General features: G+C 45.7%; 1 long non-coding RNA gene across 1 annotated transcript in view; it reads left to right on the plus strand.

The window, feature by feature from the left end:
• Positions 1 to 23404, plus strand: part of LOC138303505 (uncharacterized) — a 1082407-nt gene that overhangs the window by 541344 nt on the left and 517659 nt on the right. The gene's annotated exons all lie outside the window — the stretch shown is intronic.

Here is a 23404-nt window from a genome sequence, read left to right on the forward strand (position 1 = left end):
GCCATCATGTACCTGGGAAACTCGTACTGACCAGTGTGCATCACATGCATTTACACTGCCTGCTCTGTTTACTCACTATGTCCCAGGTTTGGCAAGGACACAGTAGGGAATATTGCTCATGCAGCTACACCCTTACATACAACACAGTGCACCCTGCCTTAGGGCTGAAAGGCCTGCCAGAGGGGTGACTTACCTATATTGTCTGCAGTGTGTAGTGGACAGGGCGCACAGGCAGTGTGGCATTTCGAGTTTGCATTTTAGGATTGCACCAGGGCACTGAACCTGCTATGGCAGTGCTGGGTGCATCTCGATGCATGGCCTTACATGGTGGCATAATCAGTGCTGCTGCCCTCAGGGGCTTACCCTTAGTACCCCATATCCTGGGTACCTAAGTACCATTTACAAGGGACTTATAGTGGCAGCTAAAGGTGTTTCCAATTACCTTTGCAATTTTAGAGAAAGCACATTGACACTGGGAACATGACCAGTCCAAGTTGTATCCAGAAACTAGGCAAAAAGCATGGTGGGGGAGGAATGCGACAAGGTGCCAGTCTCCAACAAATGTTTCATCACTAGGAATGCTTAACATTAAAACTACTAAATAAACAGACACCCTACCATGACATACCAGGATTTGAACCTTCAATTTACAGAATGACTGGTCAAGCGCTTTACCACCATGACACAGGTGATTCTGTCATGCTGTGCAGCAAAACATAACTATAACATTCGTCCAAACATCTTGAAGTCATAGTATGGAGTAAACATTGCAATAACAATCTTTCTCTCTCCCATCCCATTATGGATAGAAGAGAGAAAGAGAGAGAGAGAAAAAAAAGAGGTAGAGAGAGAGAGAGAGAGAGAGAGAGAGAGAGAGAGAGAGAGAGAGAGAGACAGGACCGCTGGGGGAGCCTCAAGCACCCCGTGGTACTAGCCGGCTCCCTGTGTCTTGTGGGAGCCGGCATTGCTCCCACAAGCAGGGGGCTGCTTGAAATAGCAACTCCCTGCTTGCAGGAGAAATGTTTTAATCTGTTTCCCTGTACCTATATTTGCATGCACGGAAACAGATAAAAACTCTACTTTCTGCAAGCAGAAGCTGTGAGGGGGACCATGTGGCCCCCCGAATACAATTCAACATTTGCCCCGGGGTGTGGCGGTCCGTAGGGCTGCGGGTGGGAGGAACATGCGCCCACCTCCAATTTTTTATCTCTGATCACCCCCACGAGGAGGTGACGGTCCCCAGGGCAAATACAAGTCCTCGGAGGGGGACCCCATGACTCCCCTCCTTTTTAAATACCCCAGTGGCCCCTGGGACTTGGTCTACCCGCAGGCAAATTAAAAAAAAGGGGACTATTTTTGGTACTCTTAAAAAAAAACCTTAACCGACAATGCCATACACACCATGACATCTATATAATATTGTTGTGAAACAACTTCAAGGTTCGAACCCGACCACTGCTCAACCTCCTGTGATTCTGTGTAAATAGCTTAACCTCCCTGTGCCTAAAAAAGTGCATCAACTGGCTCTCAAATAATGTCACGTAGCGCCATCCGCAGGCAATGGTGCGTCCTCGCCCCACTTCTATTTAACCCCTACACAGCAGACATGTGCCTGGCCTTAAGAGAGGCTAACTTGATGCTGCCAACACCTGGGAATCTCAAAATCACCCTCTTACAATATGCGGATGACATTGTCCTGTTAGACCACTCGAGAATTGGGCTTCACAAAGCCCAACTGCCCTTTATAACTACAACATAACAAACAAAATGAAGGAAAACGCACGCAAGACCAAAGTAATAACCTTTGGGGGGGACGTCTAAACCTCAGAACTCCCCTCAAGAACAGCAGAACAATCTTGTACCATTACATAGGAGTGTGGTTGACTGCAAAGGGAAATGTATCTGTGCTGCCTTAAAGCCAAGTCTGAATTTATAATTACAAGGGTATGTTTGCTAAACAATCTAATAGAAAGACCCTTTTCAGTACCGATCCAATGAATGCTCAAGGCATCCCTTTTACCAGCACTAAACTACTGTCACAAAGCTTTTCTGGGAGAACTCACTAAACTAGTGGAAAAGCTTCAAGTCGAAGCTTATAAGAGAGTGTTCAAGCTAGCGCAATACATAAAGGGGTGATTGATAAGGCTAGAACTCGGCCTGGAAGGACAGAAGTGGGCCAACATGGGCTCTTATTTGAAATGTTATCACAGGATTGTAATGGCCCCATCCAACACATTGAAATCAGCCCTTAATATGTGTTTGATGGTTGTAAAGTTATAACCGAATAAAGAGAAGTAGTGCTGCTATATTAACAACCCCAAAATTAATTTGATTGCAAATATATATTAAAATATATTTCATACAGCTATACTAAAGTGAACAATATTATGCACAGTGGTTTTTAAAAACAATATTAGAACATTGGAAGTTGGCAGCTCCATTGAAAACAATGGAGTGCTGGGGCTTTTACTGGCCGGTAAAAGCCGCAGCGCCAACATTCCAATGGGCTTTGTTCACAGCAGCTGTGAACAAAGCCTCACGGAGCCCGAGGGGATTCTAATCCCCTCGGGCTCCGTGAGCAATTTGTTTTTTTTAAGAGAACATTCTGCCCTGAGTGGCAGAATGTTCTAATAGCCTTAGAACCCGCCGTAGCGGGCTCTACCGGCTATTAAAGGCCCTCTCCCTTGTTAAATGCCCTCGCCTTCGGCTCGGGCATTTAACTCGGGAGCGGGCCTTTAATAGCCGGTAGAGCCCGCTACGGCGGGTTCTAAGGCTATATTATATATGCCACTGCTGCAGTAGTTCAGTTTCTTGAAGGTTGTGTCATCAAACGTTGCTCTATCTGAAGTAGTTTAATGCCCCGATGTGTATGCTTATACTTTCCTACACTATTCTCTCCCCTCTCAAGGCATTCTTGAACCTGCTTCTCCTTGGGGTGCAGCTCTACCAGCCTGGTGTCCTCTCTGATATTCTTTTTTCACAATCTGATGAAGGCACCATAAATATGGTAAAGACTCAGGCTCCGTCAGAGTGTGGCTCGCTGACCTGAGGGGACGGGCCAGTGCAGAGAATGACGCCACTCCCATCCTGCGGAGGCAAGGGAGGGATACTGTAGAATGCCACACACGGGGTCCCATCTTTCTGGCTCCAGCAGACAAACAGACAAGCGACCATTGAGATGTACTAGACACACCGGCCAGTACACCAGATATTTATCGGGTGCTGTACAAAATAGCTGGCATGTTCTCCTTTTTGTGTATGTGAGGGGGCACCTCAAGTTGTCCTGGGTGGGAAGGAGGGGGCACGTACAGGCTTTCCCGCTGGCTGCGTGAATGTCCCCTTGAGAATCACTTGCCTTTAGATCAAGCAACTGAAGCTTACTGAGATATGGTGTGGGCTTGGTGGGCGATGGACTATGCACTGTCAGATCCAAGGAAATCCAGATGCCACAAATTTATCAGACATGTTAAGTGTGTTCTTTTGAAATGTTAATATTAACTGAGTTATCAGCCTTGCTCTGGGCGTGATAAAAAGAGACAAGATTTAGATGAGCGCCATGTAATGCTTGCTATAGGAACAGAAAATAAAGAGAAATTTAAAATATAAAACATAGAAGACACAGACATATGAAAAAAGAAAATGAGAATGACCAAGATTTTAGAAAAGCACGGATGGCTACTAATCTTTGAAATCAAAAAGAACTGATAATTAATTCATAGAAATTAAACTAGGTTAACCCAATGAGCCAATCAGAAAGAATAATGCACAGTTGTTACTTCTATATGATGTTATTGGGGGCATTTAATCTACATCGTATTTCAATGTGCAAATGTAACTGTAGGCCAGTGGTTCCCAATCTGTGTTCCGGGGACCCCTGGGGGTCCGCAGAGTCTCCTCAGGGGGTCCGTGACTGCTTAGAAAATTAAATATTATTAACAGATTAGGTCTCCAGCTCTCAGTAATGACTCAGTGGGGGGTCCCCGGGTTCCAATAAAGATTCAGTGGGGGTCCCCAGGCTCCAGTGATGATAAAGTGGGGGTCCACACAAGTCAAAAGGTTGGGAACTACTGCTGTAGTCAATTCCATCTAAAAGTTAAAATTTCTTGGCAAATCTCATAGTTCCCACATTCATCTCATTCAAGAGCATCTATAGTCGCATTTAAAAGGCTATGTTATGCCATTTATTTGCTTTCAGATGATTCTCTCAAACTTTGCAAAACATGTTCTCGCTAAATTGAATTAAGGGTTATTAAATTGTTTTAATGTGTGGAAAAAGAAAGTAGTGACCCATGCACTTCGATTAATGGAAAAAAGGAAACTAGCAAAGGTGTGCTCTATTGTGGTGGTGTGCCTATGTTCCATATCCATATGTGTGATATGAAGGAAGGTGGACCTTTCACACAACAGATGCAGTTTCCACTCCTTTAGTTTGTTTAGCGGTAACTAAGGTTTGAGAAAATAAATGCGCCAGGTTGTAATTTTCCTTAATACAATGGCTGTCGTTATTCCATTAACAGCGTCTTAGCTATGATACAGACGCTAAATTATACACAAAGCTGGTGTAAAAAAGTATTGAAAGCTCATAAGGACAAGGGGGGCTAACTTTTCCTCGGATTGTAGGAGGCTGGACTGGCTTGTAGTGAGTACCAAGGGATACTTGCACCTTGCACCAGGCCCAGTTATCCCTTATTAGTGTATAGGGTGTCTAGCAGCTTAGGCTGATAGATAATGGTAGCTTAGCAGAGCAGCTTAGGCTGAACTAGGAGACGTGTGAAGCTACTACAGTACCACTTAGTGTCATATGCACAATATCATAAGAAAACACAATACACAGTTATACTAAAAATAAAGGTACTTTATTTTTATGACAATATGCCAAAGTATCTTAGAGTGTACCCTCAGTGAGGGGATAGGAAATATACACAAGATATATATACACAATAGCAAAAATATGCAGTATAGTCTTAGAAAACAGTGCAAACAATGTATAGTTACAATAGGATGCAATGGGGAAACATAGGGATAGGGGCAACACAAACCATATACTCCAGAAGTGGAATGCGAACCACGAATGGACCCCAAACCTATGTGACCTTGTAGAGGGTCGCTGGGACTATTAGAAAATAGTGAGAGTTAGAAAAATAACCCTCCCCAAGACCCTGAAAAGTGAGTGCAAAGTGCACTAAAGTTCCCCTAAGGACAAAATAGTCGTGTTAGAGGGAAAATGCAAGGAAAACACAAATCAGCAATGCAACAACGATGGATTCCTGACTGAGGGTACCTGTGGAACAAGGGGACCAAGTCCAAAAGTCACAAGCAACTCGGAGATGGGCAGATGCCCAAGAAATGCCAGCGGTTGGTGCAAAGAAGCTCTTACTAGGCTGAAGAACTGTGAATACTGCAGGAACGACAAGGGCTAGAGACTTCCCCTTTGGAGGATGGATCCCCCACGCCTTGGAGAGTCGTACAGAAGTGTTTTCCCGCCGGATGGACGCCAACAAGCCTTGCTACACGCAAATCGTGCGTTTGGCGTTTTTGGATGCTGCTGGGGCCCAGGAGGGACCAGGAGGTCGCAAATTGGACCTGCAGAGAGAGGGGACGTCGAGCAAGACAAAGAGCCCTCACTGAAGCAGGTAGCACCCGGAGAAGTGCCAGAAACAGGCACTACGAGGATGCGTGAAACGGTGCTCGCCGAAGTTGCACAAAGGAGTCCCACGTCGCCGGAGACCAACTTAGAAAGTCGTGCAATGCAGGTTAGAGTGCCGTGGACCCAGGCTTGGCTGTGCACGAAGGATTTCCGCCGGAAGTGCACAGGGGCCGGAGTAGCTTGCAAAGTCGCGGTTCCCAGCAATGCAGCCCAGCGAGGTGAGGCAAGGACTTACCTCCACCAAACTTGGGCTGAAGAGTCACTGGACTGTGGGGGTCACTTGGACGGTGTCGCTGGATTCGAGGGACCTCGCTCGTCGTGCTGAGAGGAGACCCAAGGGACCGGTAATGCAGCTTTTTGGTGCCTGCGGTTGCAGGGGGAAGATTCCGTCGACCCACGGGAGATTTCTTCGGAGCTTCTGGTGCAGAGAGGAGGCAGGCTACCCCCACAGCATGCACAAGCAGGAAAACAGTCGAGAAGGCGGCAGGATCAGCGTTACAGAGTTGCAGTAGTCGTCTTTGCTACTATGTTGCAGGTTTGCAGGCTTCCAGCGCGGTCAGCGGTCGTTTCCTTATCAGAAGGTGAAGAGGGAGATGCAGAGGAACTCGGCTGAGCTCATGCATTCGTTATCTAAAGTTTCCCCAGAGACAGAGACCCTAAATAGCCAGAAAAGAGGGTTTGGCTACCTAGGAGAGAGGAAAGGCTACTAACACCTGAAGGAGCCTATCAGCAGGAGTCTCTGACGTCACCTGGTGGCACTGGCCACTCAGAGCAGTCCAGTGTGCCAGCAGCACCTCTGTTTCCAAGATGGCAGAGGTCTGGAGCACACTGGAGGAGCTCTGGACACCTCCCAGGGGAGGTGCAGGTCAGGGGAGTGGTCACTCCCCTTTCCTTTGTCCAGTTTCGCGCCAGAGCAGGGGCTAAGGGGTCCCTGAACCGGTGTAGACTGGCTTATGCAGAATTGGGCACATCTGTGCCCAAGAAAGCATTTCCAGAGGCTGGGGGAGGCTACTCCTCCCCTGCCTTCACACCATTTTCCAAAGGGAGAGGGTGTCACACCCTCTCTCAGAGGAAGTTCTTTGTTCTGCCATCCTGGGCCAGGCCTGGCTGGACCCCAGGAGGGCAGCTGCCTGTCTGAGGGGTTGGCAGCAGCAGCAGCTGCAGTGAAACCCCAGGAAGGGCAGTCTGGCAGTACCAGGGTCTGTGCTACAGACCACTGGGATCATGGAATTGTACCAACAATGCCAGGATGGCATAGAGGGGGCAATTCCATGATCATAGACATGTTACATGGCCATATTCGGAGTTACCATGGTGAAGCTACATATAGGTAGTGACCTATATGTAGTGCACGCGTGTAATGGTGTCCCCGCACTCACAAAGTTCAGTGAATTGGCTCTGAACAATGTGGGGGCACCTTGGCTAGTGCCAGGGTGCCCTCACACTAAGTAACTTTGCACCTAACCTTTACCAGGTAAAGGTTAGACATATAGGTGACTTATAAGTTACTTAAGTGCAGTGTAAAATGGCTGTGAAATAACGTGGACGTTATTTCACTCAGGCTGCAGTGGCAGGCCTGTGTAAGAATTGTCAGAGCTCCCTATGGGTGGCAAAAGAAATGCTGCAGCCCATAGGGATCTCCTGGAACCCCAATACCCTGGGTACCTCAGTACCATATACTAGGGAATTATAAGGGTGTTCCAGTAAGCCAATGTAAATTGGTAAAAATGGTCACTAGCCTGTCAGTGACAATTTGGAAGTAATGAGAGAGCATAACCACTGAGGTTCTGGTTAGCAGAGCCTCAGTGAGACAGTTAGGCACCACACAGGGAACATATACATGCACACCTATGAGCACTGGGGCCCTGTGTGACAGGGTCCCAGTGACACATACATGTAGGCCACAAACTTATGAGCACTGGGGTCCTGACCAGCAGGATCCCAGTGACACATAACAAACATACTGAAAACATAGTGTTTTCAATATGAGCACTGAGGCCTGACTATCAGGATCCCAGTGAGACAGTGAAAACAGTGACAAACACCCTGACATACACTCACAAACAGGCCAAAAGTGGGGGTAACAAGGCTAGAAAGAGGCTACCTTCTCACACGGATAAAATCACTTCTTCAAATAATTTATGGAAGGAAATAATTTAAATTCTCAATTTGTTGCTATAGGTTCTAGACACTATCTAATTACAGGCCTATAGGACTTCTTCCAATAGCCAATAAAATTCTCGAAAAATCTGCTAACAGCAAAGTCTCAAAATATTTACAATCCAACTTTATCCTATACTGGCCTCAATCGAATTTTTAGAAAGTATCACAGCACAGAAAGATCTTCCGTTGAGCACAGAACACATCCCAGCCTCGCTGGATCATGACAGTTTAGCAGCTCTAATTTTTCTTGATATCTCTGCAGCCTTTGATGCAGTCTCCCACCTTATCCTACTCATGCATTTCTGTAATCTAGGCATTTGCAGCCCTTCTGTCAAGTGGAATTGTTATTTTCCCAGTGACTGTGGTCAAATGTCACTCTTCTGCAACTCAGCCGACGCTTGGGGCACTCTCAGAGTGCTGCGCGATTAACACTTATAAAACCCCTCCAGCTAAGTTGGTGATGGCCTTCAGGCTCAAAACTTTTTTATATCCTGATGATAATCATCTTATTGCCCTGATTACTGATAATATTGCATAGACATAAAATCATTTCAAGGCCTGCCTCTCTTCAGTTGCATTAGGGATACAGGAGAACTGTCTCAAAGTTAGTTCTGAAAAACCTTTGGCAAGCCTAGCTCTATTGGGTCGCGCCCTTGAGCCACTTGAGTTCAGCCAACCCCTAGTACCAATGAACTGAGCTGGAAATCTGTATTTAAGGATTAGTCATAAACTATCTTTCGTCCCCCAAGTTTCTCTAGTTGGAGCAACGTACTTATCATTACTAAGGTCAATAAAGAAAATCTTGGAAAATATCGCTATACGTACCCACACAACTGTGCTCCATGCCTTGGGTCATTTCAAAAGAAGACTTCCGCAGTTCCCTAATTACAGGACCTCCACAATATCTACTGCAGCATTCACTTTTAGTACAGAATGCTGCAGTGATGCATCACAACATCCCGAGGTATCAGTCTATTTCACCTTGTTTGGGAGATCTGCATTAGTGTGCCATCTACAAGAGAATTCTGTTTCATGCACTTACTCTAACTTTCAGGTGTTAACAAGTGGGGGCCAAAGTTATCTTACATTTCAGTCGTACATCCCATCTTGTACTCTGAGGTCATAGGGCACAAAGGGCCTGATGTAGATCTTGTCAAGGTTACTGCCAACCTACACGGGCGGACCCAAAAAGACTGGCCAGTCAATGGTGTCCTGCCCACCGCACTTAGATGTATCTCAGCTGAGCCGAAGACTGAGACAACGGAGTGCTCTTCCTAGCTGTCCGGCTGGCAGCTTCCTCCAAGCCTATTTAGATGTTACAGGCCAGAAGGCAGTGTACTGGTGAAGGGATGCTGACGGAGGAAGTCCGTTGCTGGACCCAATGGACTTCAGACAATGGCACTGGCCATGGACTAGAGGTAAGACACACATACACCTTAACTATATGTGTCCCACTGCTCTACACACAACACAACTCATACACACTATAATACACTGCAATTCCACCACAGCACAACATGGACAAGCCGAAAACACACATTGCCATATGTCCATGACACAACACACACACATTATGGACATTGCACCCACAGATGACAAAACCACAACAATCAGCACAACTACATACTCATCTACACAGATACACACACAAGTGCAATTACACTCATCATGAAAACACCCATCACAACACTCAGCTGAATGTGACACACAGCAACACAACACACAACCAAACATACACAACATCAAACCCACTGTTGCACCTGGCCCCTTTTGCAGGGTCATCCCCAGTCTTTTTTCTTCCATCCTCCTAATTTTTCTGACCAGTTGTGTTGGCTTTAGGACTCCGGGTACTTTACCACTGCTACAACAGTGCTAAAGTGCATATGCTCTCTCTGTAAATTGTACTGTTGATTGGTTTATCCATGATTGGCATATTTGATTTACTGGTAAGTCCATAGTACAGGGCCTGTAAATTAAATGCTACTAGTGGGCCTGCAGCACTGGTTGTGCCACCCAGATTAGTAGCCCTGTAACCATGGCTCAGACACGCCACTGCAGTGTCTGTGTGTGCAGTTTTAAACTGCCAATTCGACTTAGCAAGTGCACCCACTTGCCAGGCCCAAACCTTCCCTTTTACTACATGTCAGGCCCCCCTAAGGTAGGCCCTAGGTAGCCCCAGGGGCAGGACACAGTGTATGTTTAAGGTAGGACGTATACTAGTGTGTTTTATACATCCTAACAGTGAAATAATGCCAAATTTGATTTTCACTGTGCAAGGCCTATCTCCCTCATAGGTCAGCATGGGTCCTGCATTTAAATATCCTTAACACACAGATTCCCGTTGAGAGCAGATAAAAATGTGGAGGTTAGGGTCTTTGAACTCACAATTTTAAAATACATCTTTTAGTGAAGTTGGTTTTTAAATTGTCTGTTTGAAAATGCCACTTTTAGAAAGTAGGCGTTTTCTTGCTTAAACCATTCTGTGACTCTTTGTGGAATGTCTGTCTGGGTCAGTTTGACAGTAGAGGTGTTTTGCACCTCTCTAGACAGTGACTCAAAGGGGGCAGGGGTGTAGCCTGCATATCCTGATGAGCCATCCGAGCTAGAGGGGAGGGAGGAGTGGTCCTTCACACCTGAAAGGACTGTGCCTGCCCTCACACAATGCAGTCTCCAACCCCCTGGTGTGCGTCTGGGGCCTGGCCTGGACAAGGAAGGATCTTGCAAACACTTGAAACTTTGCTTTGAAGTTCAAAGGCAGAAAGGGATATAAGAAGAAGACCCAAAACCCCAGACGTTTAGAATCTTTCTAGAATCAAGAGGAACCTCTGCAAAGAGAAGAGCTGAAGAGCTGGAGGAGGAGTACTGTCCCTTTGCTGTGTTGCTTTGTTGGACTGGCCTGCAGTTGCTGCTTCTGCATGAAAAGAGAGCAAAGGGTGAACTTTGCTGTGTGGTGTCCTGCTTGAGAAAGTTCTCCAAGGGCTTGGAGTAGAGCTTGCCTCCTGTTGGAAGTCTCAGGGACACCAAAGACTTCAGTTTCCTGGACCTGCAGCACTGGGAACTATGTGTTTTGTGCTGCTCAAGAGGAGAAACCACAGCGATGACGCCAATGACGCCGCTGGCCTGCACCGTGACCTGCCGACGCCACAGGGAGTCGCATTGCCCTGCTTCACACCGCGATCCTGGTCTCACAGACGCCGTCATCGGACGACTTCACCGAGCCGCTGCTCACACCACGACCTGTGGGGCCGCACTCTAGCATCGCCTGCTCACGCCGCAGCCTGGGGATGCCCAACACCGCCGCTCCTGCTGACAACAGTGCAGCTGCCTGCACCGTGGCCTGTGTACACCACTTGTGAGGTACACAAAGCATCGTCCTGTCCCACACTGCAGCCCCGGTCCACCGACACCAGCACCATCGACTCCTGTGTCGGCACGAGGCATCCTGCCTGCACCGTGGTCTGTGGACACTGCTCGTGTCACGAAGCACCGCCCCATACCACTGGCTTGGGCCTACCGAAGCGCTTCAGCAATGACAACGGCACTGCCTGCACCGTGACTTGGTAACACCGCACATCGCACCGCCCGCTTCACACCACAGCCCTGGTCTCACTGACACAGCTGGATGCCGTCACTGAGCCGCTGACTGCACCGTGACCTGTGGGCACCGCATGTCACACCGTCCCACTTCGCGCCACAGCCCCGACGCCATCCACACCAGCGCTCCTGTCTCATCAGCCTGGAGTTTGTTCTGCATGCGTGTGACTTCAAGGGCCCAACGACTCCTGCACCAACACTGCAACGCCAGTGACGCCTCATTCCGGCGCTCACCACGAGGATCCCGCTGCTCTGCAATTCCAAAGGTACTGTTTTGCGGGTCTTCCTGACACTGTAACTGACCCGCAACGCAGCAGCAGGCCTGAACTGTTGGTTTTGTTGATCACAAATCTGTGATAGCCCCAGGTGGAGCTATCGACTTCAAGGAACTGTATTTTGAGACAATCTTGCAAAACACAATCTTTAACACTGTATGTTGGATTTTCATTGTTTTGTTCTTGTTTTACACAGATAAATATTGTCTATTTTTGTAAAACTGGTGTGGTGTCCTTTTGTAGTGTTTTCACTTATTACTGTGTGTTATGTGCAAATGCTTTCCACGTTGCTTCTGAGATAAGCCTGACTGCTCGTGCCAAGCTACCAAGGGGGTGAGCAGGGGTTATCTGAGCGGGTATCTCCCTTATCCTGACTAGAGGGAGGGTCCCTACTTGGACAGGGTGCAAACCGACTGCCAACTAGAGACCCCATTTCTAACACCCACATACACAGACAACTACATCACCTATTCCAGCTGCCTCTGTCTCAACCAGCCAATCGCATTGCACACACACATACACATACTGACTCAGATACACAACTCGTTGCTTAACATCACAGGTACACATCCCTTCGCAATGCGCACACATGGACATAGTAGATGTGTGTGAAACTACTGTCATTGTGGTGCCAGCATTACTTTGCCATTGAATTGTGACTCCACAATGACAGTTGTGTATGTGTGTGATATGTGTCATGTACAAGTGTGTCCCGATCCATGTCTCACACAAATGTGTTTCAGACATATTCATGTCACAGGAATTTAAAAAAATGACTGTGACAAATATGACTGCAGTGGTTCTGTGCCAATATGTGGTGCCCACACAACATATACAGCCAATGCAAGTTCCCTACCTTGAGGTCCAGACGGGCGTAGGTAGGGGGGTGTTTTCTCCATGGTCCAGTGGCAGCAGCGACAGAAGATGTTGTCCAGTCGAAAACGGAAACACAGAAAAGGTGAGTTTTGGGCACCTCTCCCACCCAATCCGCCAACTCGGACATGGAGTTCAGACCACCACAGTTGGCTTGGCGGTAAGCACATCCAAATCTACTCAGCTGTAAAGCTGGCTGGAGTCCTGCCATCAGCCCCTATTCCCAAAGCCACTGTCAAAAATCTTGGCGAAGTCGGCGGGACTTGAGCCGTATTTCGCCTATAATCTAAATTGGGCTGTCAGACTGCCTAGGCGGCGGACAGGAAATCCAACGTTTTTTTCAACTGAGGAACCGTTACCGCCAACATCTAAATCAGACCCTAAGCTCCTCAGGATTCCGTGCACCATGCGGTGTAGGATTGGTGGCCGTTCTTTTTCCTTTCAGGTGTCCAAACACCGGCACACGCTTCAATCCGACAGTTAGATGGATTCTTCAAAAGCTGAATTCCGAAATGAGTCAAAATCTAGCTTTTCAATCTCGATTAAGCAGCCTGCCCTGATTTCTTGTTCCAGAGCCCTGTCTTGGAGGCTGTTACGCTATACAAATATTTTATTCACTGATTCGCTTCAAGAATTATCCCTCTTGCGCTTTTTGATTTCCTTCTCTGTATCTGTTGTGAGGCCTAATCGTTATCTTACTTGCAATTATTTTGGCAATAGAACATTAATTTCTATGATGTCATTGAATGTCCACGGATGAGGTTATAACAGTCCTTGTCGCTTTTGCCGTTGTATTTTTGCAATCTCTCCTCAGAAGAACAGTTAAGAAATCTTTTTTTAACAACTGTATATGTTGCAAGCCTTATTTCCCATTTCCGAATCAAACATGTTGAGGGTTGGGTAATACTATTTTCTTCTTTTACATATTTAAAGTTGATTTTGCTTGCAATTGGAAAAATGGCTTTGATAAGCTGCAACTTGCCTCAATACCATTCCATGTTATAAGCTAGAGAGACAACATCTGTTTTTAACTTTCAACATACAGGTTACAGTCAATTGTCATGTAGCTTTGTATTCTTTAAACACTGATCTCCCAAAGCTGTTGTGCTATTATCAGTATTTACAATAGGTTCTCCTCAGCAGAGATGTAATTAAATCTGACGTTTAATCAACAATTGAACTAAATACAGGGCTGTGTTTTTAGCAGGAACTTTCTTATAAAGGATTTAGTGCAGAAGTGATGCACCCTTTGGTAAAGATTTTCTGCAGCCACTTCCACCACGTGAAGGTACTCAGCTCATTCTTGGGAGTAAAGGCAGTGCACATGTCCTCTGGTGATGAGTAAGGCTTCTCATAAAATATACATTTGATACGTATTCTTGCCAGAAGGTGTCTTCTGGTACCTCGTAAGAATGCCCCTTTCCATGAAGCATTTGTCACATTGTGTGCATTTGAGGGTGTCTCTCCGGTATGTGCCCTCTGGTGTTAGTATAACTTTGTTTAAAGATGAAGCTTTTACCTCTCTCACTGCACTGATACAATTTCTAACCTATATGTCTTCTCGGGTGTCTAGTAACATTAGCTTTCTGGCTACACATCTAGCCACGTTCTGAGCAGTGGGAAGGTTTCTCACCTGTGCGTGTTCTCTGATGACGAGTGAGACTATTTTTCAAATTGAACCTTCTCCCACATCAACTGCACCAATATGTTTTCTCACCTGTAGGCATTCTCTGGTGTCAAGAAAAATGTGAATTATTACTGAATCTTTTTCCACATTCACTGCATTGATAAGGTTTCTCACCCGTATGGGTTCTATAGTGTGTAGACACAGGCCCTCATTCTGACCCTGGCGGTTTGAAACCGCCAGGGCGGAGGGCAGCGGAAGCACCGCCAACAGGCTGGCGGTGCTTCCTGGGCTATTCTGACCGCGGCGGTAAAGCCGCGGTCAGAAAAGGGGAACCGGCGGTTTACACCGCCAGGAACAGGATGGCGGGAACGGGTGTCGTGGGGCCCCTGGGGGCCCCTGCACTGCCCATGCCACTGGCATGGGCAGTGCAGGGGCCCCCTAACAGGGCCCCACAAAGATTTTCACTGTCTGCTTAGCAGACAGTGAAAATCGCGACGGGTGCCACTGCACCCGTCGCACCCCTGCAACTCCGCCGGCTCCATTCGGAGCCGGCTTCATGGTTGCAGGGGCTTTCCCGCTGGGCCGGCGGGCGCTCTTTTGGAGGGCGCCCGCCGGCCCAGCGGGAAAGTTGGAATGGCCGCCGCAGTCTTTTGACCGCGGTGCGGTCATTCGGCGGTGACCGCATGGCGGGCGGTGACCGCCGCCCGCCGCGGTCAGAATGACCGCCATAGTGTCTGTGCTTCTGGAACATGTCCCACACTCGCTGCATGATAAGGTTTATCATCTGCATGTGTTCTCTCATGCAAAGTAAGATATGTTTTTCTAGGGAAGCTTTTCCCACATTCTGTGCATTGATAATGTTTCTCACCTGTATGCATTCTCTGATGCGTAATAAGTGCTCCCTTTTCACTGAACCTAGTCCCTGTACTGCCATTTGATAAAGTTTGTTTTGACCAATGACTTTGTGTTTCACCACTGCGCATATTAGTTGCTCAATGTTCACCAGTAGCACATGGTATGTTTTGTTCAGTTTAGCCACCTATGGGCTTTGACATGGCATTAGCCATTACTTTCTGTATTCAGTTTAGCCGCCTATGGGCTTTGACATTGCATTAGTCATTACATTCTGTATTCTGCCTATTGGCTTTGACATGCTGTATCCAGTCTAGCCGCCTATTGGCTTTGACATTGCATTCCTATTGGCTTTGACATGATGTATTCAATTTAGCTGCCTATTGACTTTGACATGCTATTAGATATTCTGCCTATGGGCTTTGACATGATATTATATATTGCATTTTGTATTCAGCTTAACTGCCTATTGGCTTTGACATGATATCATATATTACATTTTATATTCAGCTCAGCTGCCTATGGGCTTTGACATGATATAAGACATTGCATTTTGTATTCAGCTTAGATGCTTATTGGCTTTGACATGACACTAGACATTGCATTTGATATTTAGGTTAGCTGCCCATTGCCTTTAACGTGGAGTTAGACATTGCAGTTGAGAATCCAAGCTGTATTTTTCCAAGCTGTGTTTTTGAACCAAGATGTTTTTCTCACAGTAGACTAGACCTGATAAGAGAGGGTACATGGTGTTGTTCTCTCTGCTTGAGCTTGGGAACAGGAGTAGTCTTGGAGACCTGGCCAGTCTCCAAAAGGCTTGCTCAGTTTCCCAGGTCTGAGAGGAGGGGGCACACCTTTGTAACGAATGTAACAGGCTGCAGAGGGTCAGATTCGAATCTGCCGGACCTCGTGCTGGAGCTTGGCGCCAGCTGCCAGCAATCCTGTGTGGGTAGATGAATCTCTTTCTCGCGGCTGACAGGGGTCATCAGCTTGCAGACCTTAGAAAGATGAAGCTGTAAATAATTCCCACACGGTGAAGTATTTGTTTTGCTTTGCATTCAATATCTTATAAATATAACCTGCTGTGTATATTGCAAACTGATATATTTTGTTTGATTAACGCGGACTTGAAAGCTACTAATTCGTCAACATAAAAATTGTGGTTGGGGAAGAATTAACAACAATAAAAGTCTTCTTTGACCTCAGAAGTGCATTTCTGTTGTGTTATGTTAGTGCTTAGAAACTAGATAAGAGGAAAGCACTACAGTCCCACACTCAGAGCATTGGGAATTTTTCAACACCTGTGTGTATGGTCTGGTGACAACTAAGAATCCCTTTCTGACTAAGCCTTTTACCACATTCAGTGCATTGATAAGGTTTCTCAACCGTGTGTATGCTCTGGTGACGACTAACAATCCCTTTCTGAATAAACCTTTTCTCACATTAGGTGCACTGATAAGGTTTCTCACCTGTGTGTGTCCTCTGGTGCTGAGTAAGACTTCCTTCCTACCTGGATATTTTCCACATTCAGGACATTGATAAGGTTTCTCACTTGTGTGGGTTCTCTGGTGACAGGTACGTATTCCTTTATGCCTGAACCTTCTGCCACATTCTGAACAATTATATATTTTCTTGATTATGTGTGCACTTTGGTGAATGCTAAGCTTTGCTCTTTGACTGAACACTTTCCCACATTCTGAGCAATGATAAGATTTCTTGCTTGTGTGTGTCCTCTGATGTATAAAAGGCCGACTTTAAAAGTGAAGCGTTTCCCCACATTCGAGCATTGATAGCAGTTTTTGCCAGTATGTGTGCTCTGGTGTCTCATAAGACTTTTGCTGCATTCGAGTTAAATGCTCAAGTTAATATTTTTGTATACTTTCATTTGAGTCCTGGAAAGTGCCTTAATAAATGTATTACTCAGAGTAAGAGTGCTGCATTCTTTAGCCTCATTCCATCTAGGTTTGCAGCAAAGCAGAACAAGCTGTCAGTCACTTGCCCACAAAACTTGTGGTTCCTCCTCAATCAGAGGAGGGAACTGTAAGTGTTTCCACCGAGAGTCTCAGTTGGCCGCTGCATTGAAAACCCTCCGTTTGTCTACATGCCACCAAAAAGGCAGATCACAGTGACTGTCGTAGAATGAACCAAGGCTTTGTTAAAGTACAACCCATCAGTGTCTTCTTTATAAACACCATTTGGGGTAGAGGGAATGTCTCGTAGTTAGTTAGTTCTTTTCTGCTAAACTGATAGGAAGTTTGGGTGACCTGAGTTGTGTTAGATGATGGAGGGAAATGTTGTTCCTATGAAAGGGTTCCCAGCACCATGACAGGTGTCAAACCACAGATATAATTTATCTCATTTTCCATTTATAATTTAATAACAACATAAAAACAACATGTTTACTACATAGAGCTAAATGCTGTAAGTAATAGGTGTCAATTTTACCAAATTTAATGATGTTAGGCGTCTAAGGGATCAGGTTGGACTTGTCAGGATTCAAACTTGTTATCGAAAGTATGACAAAGTTGTGATATGATGTGAGACAGGGATTACTGTATTATGAAAATGTTTGTTTCTTTTAATGAGAGGATACAAGTGTTAATATTGATGAAAAGGTTATATAAGTCATGCTTTCTATTGTGTGTTCACAAAGAGGTCCACAGGTGAGGCAGATAAACTTTTGTCATAGTTGAATTCTAAGCAGGCCACCATTCTGGGGTTGCACGCTCAGTATTCATTTTTGCTTTTCAGGAAGAAAAAACTCAAAATGGGTCTGTATTTCTGAAAAGCAAAAAAAAAAAAAAAAAAACAGATGCAGTTTCTTCACTGCAGTTGGGGCCTACTGTTTGTTTTCCCTTCCAGAGACTGTCATGCCTCACAATATTATTTGGAATGAGCACTTTACACCTCCCGGGCAATGAAAGGAGGAGTCTATCAAACGGGCCCACATCTTCAACTGACCAACAGCAGACACGGTGGTTGCCCCACCAGCAGTCAATTAGCAGTTGCATCATTCTAAATAGGGCAAGAAAGACGCACGTTTGAGTAAGTAAATAAGTAAGCCACCAGAGTTGGTGTAACCACTGACATATGGCAGCTCTTCACTCACAGTAATCTCTAAAATACACTTTAAGCACCTTGTAAGAAATTGGATTATTGGCTGTGGGGGTGAATACCCACCTCATGTAACAATCACAATCCTTGTCAGGCTGAACCACTAAAGTCACTAAATCTGCCTGAGCTCAATCCATGACACAGAGGAGATAGGCTTAACTTAGAGACAATGCATAAAGTATTTATTCAGTACTAAAACAGCAGTAAAGTTGAAATACAAAACAATAAAAATCCCAAACAGATTTATAAAAACAGATCAAACTTTAATGAACCAGACATGTGAATTTGTAAAATTTTAGTAGAACTGGTGCCAAGAAGCAGAAAGTGCCTATGATAGTCAACGGTCATGGTAAAATAGAGCCTAAACTAAATTTGACGCTGATCGCAACAGAGTGTGGTTTGAATACACTAAGCAGGTTCGTCCTGGTCAAAGACTTCACCTTCTGACTTTAGTTCTTTAAGTCCCAAAACACCACAGGAGTTCTGTTCTAAAGGCCTCGGGACCCCACGGGAGGCACTTAAAAACCCATAGGGTGGTAGGCAGAGGCCAGCACGAGAGTCTAGTTCACGTCCAGTTGCAAGTTTTCAGCTGAGCAGTTGCAGGAAAAGGCCTCTGGTAGCTTGATGTCGTGTCCCTGTAGCTTTAGCAGGAGGTCAGCATTAAGACTATCGGATTCTACTTTTACTCTCTGGAAATAATCTTCAGCAATATTGTCATTACCGCTCTAATAATCCAGACTGCTGGAGGGGAACTAATAATCCTGTGTAGGATATGACAAACCTTTTGGGTAGTAATCATGATTTCTTCATCTCTTGCATGTGCTTTAAACTATTTTCAGTCCATTCTAGACAGGAACTTGGGAGGTGTCGGGGGGGCACAGAAAAACCTTTTTTGCAAGGTTTTGCCACCTAAGGAAGGCCAAGGCAAACAAAACAGGCACAGACAGAATGAGTTTAGGAATAAGTATACATGAAGGGCTCCTAGTTCATTGAAATGAAGTATTTGTGCACTTGCAATTCTTATAAATGTATTCAAATCTCATTAACCATAAGGTTTTAACTCAATCCCACTTTTGTGAACTTTGTTCATAATTGTATGCCTGGGCTTTCCTCCCAAAATAATTGTGAAACAACCTACTATAGTAGACCACATCTGTCCTACCCTCTAACTAAACACTGAGCTCCTGTTGGCAGTATGCAAATGTAACTCTATGGGTAACAAGAGAGCATGAAAAGCTTACAAAGCTCAGCTAGTGTCAAGCTCTCACAATGTATGAGATGTGGACTAGACATCATGCCTGAGCCTCTTGGATAATGCCCTTAATCGCCCAGAACATGAAATCTGTTGTTTCCAATACAAAAAGGGTGTGATTCCAGATAATATCAAAGAAACCAAGGCCAACATCGAAAGGTCTGACACAACGGCTTTAATTCGACATCACATACATTCTCTTATCTCTGGACCACAGCCTGTGAAACATCCATACCCCACTCCCATAAATGCTCAGTCCTCTACTTTAACCTCTCCAGGTCTGTTTGTTTATTAGTTTATTTTCCATATGTGCATGTTTTTATTATGTCATTTTAGCTCCTTCCTTGTACACAAAGGTCATCTTTGACCTTGAAAATCGCATCCGCACAGATCTCTTGTCTAGCTTTATGGCTCAACTAACTCCAGTTTCATATTATAAAACCAACCAAAACGCATCATGATTGCAACAGCATCCTCCGCGACTTACTCCAAGGACAATCCCAGGGAACAAGTCTCCCAACTCTATGCCGAGTGCTCTAATTTGCAGGCGCCCCAACTTCCTGCGCCTACAGCAGGGGCTTTCTACCCAGCACTAAGCACAGGTCCTGGATCACAGCAACCAGGAAGCTGCATAAGAACCCAAGAGAGATCCCCTTATGGCCACTCGCTGTACTCAAGGACGATTACAAAACCCTGGCTAAAATCCTGGCCAGCAGCACCCTGCCATCGCCACTCTGATCCCTGCAACCAACAGGTTTTACTCCTGGGTGCAACACTACACCTCACAGGCGTACACTATGGGATACCATCTTCTCTGTTGGAGATGTATGGCTTAGAGCGGCTTGAACAGCCCTCAACCCCGAAAAGGCCTTTGAATCCTTATATTGGCGTTACATGTACAAGACTCTTCAGCTGTGCGGTGGTCGTGCATACATGTTCAAATGGATTCAGAGTGTTATACTCTTGCTGTTGCTTGGGTGCAGAAGGGCCGCTGTACCTGACTCTTGTACGATTTATAGGGGATGTCCTTTATCACCTCTGCTGTTTGCTATGACCATAGAACGCGTTGGCTGCTTCCCTCCAAGCACTCAACGTACAGTGGGGAGAGCCATAACGCAGAGGATGTCGCACACACCCTATAAGCAGACAACATTCTGATGTAGGTCAAAGACGCCACAAAAAGACCTTTCTAGTCTCACGGAGGCAGTGAAGGACTTTAAGAAGCAAAATCCAGACTCAAAAATAAGTAAACTTGGAAAACATGTATTTTCCCTTTAAATGCGCATAACAATGCCCCGTGACCATGTACTGAATGATCAAATACACTGAGACGTAAAGCCTTTTGTTACCCTCTATTAACATCTATCACTCTGTGAGCAATTTGTGGGATATGAATCTTAGCACGGTTGTGAGAAGCTTAAAAACACAAGTAAACTTCTGGACCTTGCTCCTGCTTTCAGTGATGAGTCAAGTAAGTTAAGTTTAAATGATTACGCTTTGGACATTACTGTATTATTTTGTATAATTACCTTTGATTTTACCACATTCCTTTTCAAGCACTTGAACCAACTTGTCACTAATTTGGTGTGGGGGCAAGAGGTCACCGCGGAGTAGCCCTAGCAACATTGCTAGGATTAACAGTTTCAGCAGCTAAGCCATATATGTTTTAATAAGTATTAATGGCCAGTGATGGTTAAAAAAGCTCAATTCCCTGCAAACATGTGGAACTGTTTCTTGGGGGAGAATCCCTAAACCAGTGTTTGTTTTCATCAATGGTTCCCAACAGGGAGTCAGTGACTGCTTAGAACAGTAAATAATATTAACAGATTAATAAAATGTATATAAATAAAGCAGCTAAATATACAATAACAAAAGTTTATATTGTACTGTAAATGTCAAGGAATTTGAAAATTGGAGGCTAGAAATAAAATTAGTATTCTCAGAGCAGCACAGGTGTATGAAACAGAATATATAGTATGGCAATGTGTGGCTTCAATTACATTTAGAAAAGCTCCAAACTTCCTATTAAAATTTAACAAAAATATTTATGTTTTTAATATACTGTTATTATTAAATAAAATATAATTTGTGTATTTGTTTGATGAATGCATGTTTGCTTGTTTCTGTATTGTTTCTGTACTGTTTTGCAGTTAAAATCACAGACAGTGTTTAGGCCGAAGTCCCCGGCTTCCATTAATGACTCAGTGGTGGTCACCGGGATCCGGTAATGATAAATGGAGGGGGGGGCACAGAACTACTGCTTTAAATGGTCACACACGGTCAGGTACTGAGTAGCAGCACTTTTTAAATTGGAAAGGGAGAGCAGCAGCATGTGTGAGGGGAGAGTAAGTGGGAGAGCAGCAGCATGTGTGAGGGGAGAGTAAGTGGGAGAGAAGCAGCATGTGTGAGGGGAGAGTAAGTGGGAGAGCAGCAGCATGTGTGAGGGGGAGAGTAAGTGGGAGAGCAGCAGCATGTGTGAGGGGAGTGTAAGTGGGAGAGAAGCAGCGTGTGTGAGGGGAGAGTAAGTGGGAGAGAAGCAGCATGTGTGAGGGGGAGAGTAAGTGGGAGAGCAGCAGCATGTGTGAGGGGGAGAGTAAGTGGGAGAGAAGCAGCATGTGTGAGGGGAGAGTAAGTGGGAGAGAAGCAGCATGTGTGAGGGGGAGAGTAAGTGGGAGAGCAGCAGCATGTGTGAGGGGGAGAGTAAGTGGGAGAGAAGCAGCATGTGTGAGGGGAGAGTAAGTGGGAGAGCAGCAGCATGTGTGAGGGGAGTGTAAGTGGGAGAGAAGCAGCGTGTGTGAGGGGAGAGTAAGTGGGAGAGAAGCAGCATGTGTGAGGGGAGAGTAAGTGGGAGAGCAGCAGTATGTGTGAGGGGAGTGTAAGTGGGAGAGAAGCAGCGTGTGTGAGGGGAGAGTAAGTGGGAGAGAAGCAGCATGTGTGAGGGGGAGAGTAAGTGGGAGAGCAGCAGCATGTGTGAGGGGGAGAGTAAGTGGGAGAGAAGCAGCATGTGTGAGGGGAGAGTAAGTGGGAGAGAAGCAGCATGTGTGAGGGGGAGAGTAAGTGGGAGAGCAGCAGCATGTGTGAGGGGGAGAGTAAGTGGGAGAGAAGCAGCATGTGTGAGGGGAGAGTAAGTGGGAGAGAAGCAGCATGTGTGAGGGGGAGAGTAAGTGGGAGAGAAGCAGCGTGTGTGAGGGGAGAGTAAGTGGGAGAGAAGCAGCATGTGTGAGGGGGAGAGTAAGTGGGAGAGCAGCAGCATGTGTGAGGGGGAGAGTAAGTGGGAGAGAAGCAGCATGTGTGAGGGGAGAGTAAGTGGGAGAGCAGCAGCATGTGTGAGGGGGAGAGTAAGTGGGAGAGCAGCAGTATGTGTGAGGGGATTGTAAGTGGGAGAGAAGCAGCGTGTGTGAGGGGAGAGTAAGTGGGAGAGAAGCAGCATGTGTGAGGGGGAGAGTAAGTGGGAGAGCAGCAGCATGTGTGAGGGGGAGAGTAAGTGGGAGAGAAGCAGCATGTGTGAGGGGAGAGTAAGTGGGAGAGAAGCAGCATGTGTGAGGGGGAGAGTAAGTGGGAGAGAAGCAGTAACTCATATTAGCAAATATGTGCTCTGGGAAAGCAAGCACATGTTCATCTGATCATCTACATTTTTATTTCAAGCGCTGTCCCAACCCCATGTGTTAAGTAATCTTTAAATCATAACATGTCAGGCAAATGTTGGTACCCGAGATACTTTACTCTCTAGAAAAGGGTTAAAGTTAAAGAAATAAACCTTCTCTATTTTCTGTAAAGTGGCTTTCAGCTGCATCAGGTCTGGCCAGTGCTCCTCCAATTAACCATTTCACACAACTCTTTCAAAAGTTTCAAACAGGAGACCTCTTCCATCATATCCGCCTGACTAAAGTGAAGGACCCAGTTTATTTGATATGCTACAGTTCCTGCAACAATGAAAGATTTTCTTTTTGAGGGAGACCAATCCTAAGTGATATTTAAGGCCTAGAAGTCATAACAAATTCTAACTG

The sequence above is a fragment of the Pleurodeles waltl genome, chromosome 7, assembly GCF_031143425.1.
Source record: "Pleurodeles waltl isolate 20211129_DDA chromosome 7, aPleWal1.hap1.20221129, whole genome shotgun sequence".
In the NCBI taxonomy this organism is placed as follows: domain Eukaryota; kingdom Metazoa; phylum Chordata; class Amphibia; order Caudata; family Salamandridae; genus Pleurodeles; species Pleurodeles waltl.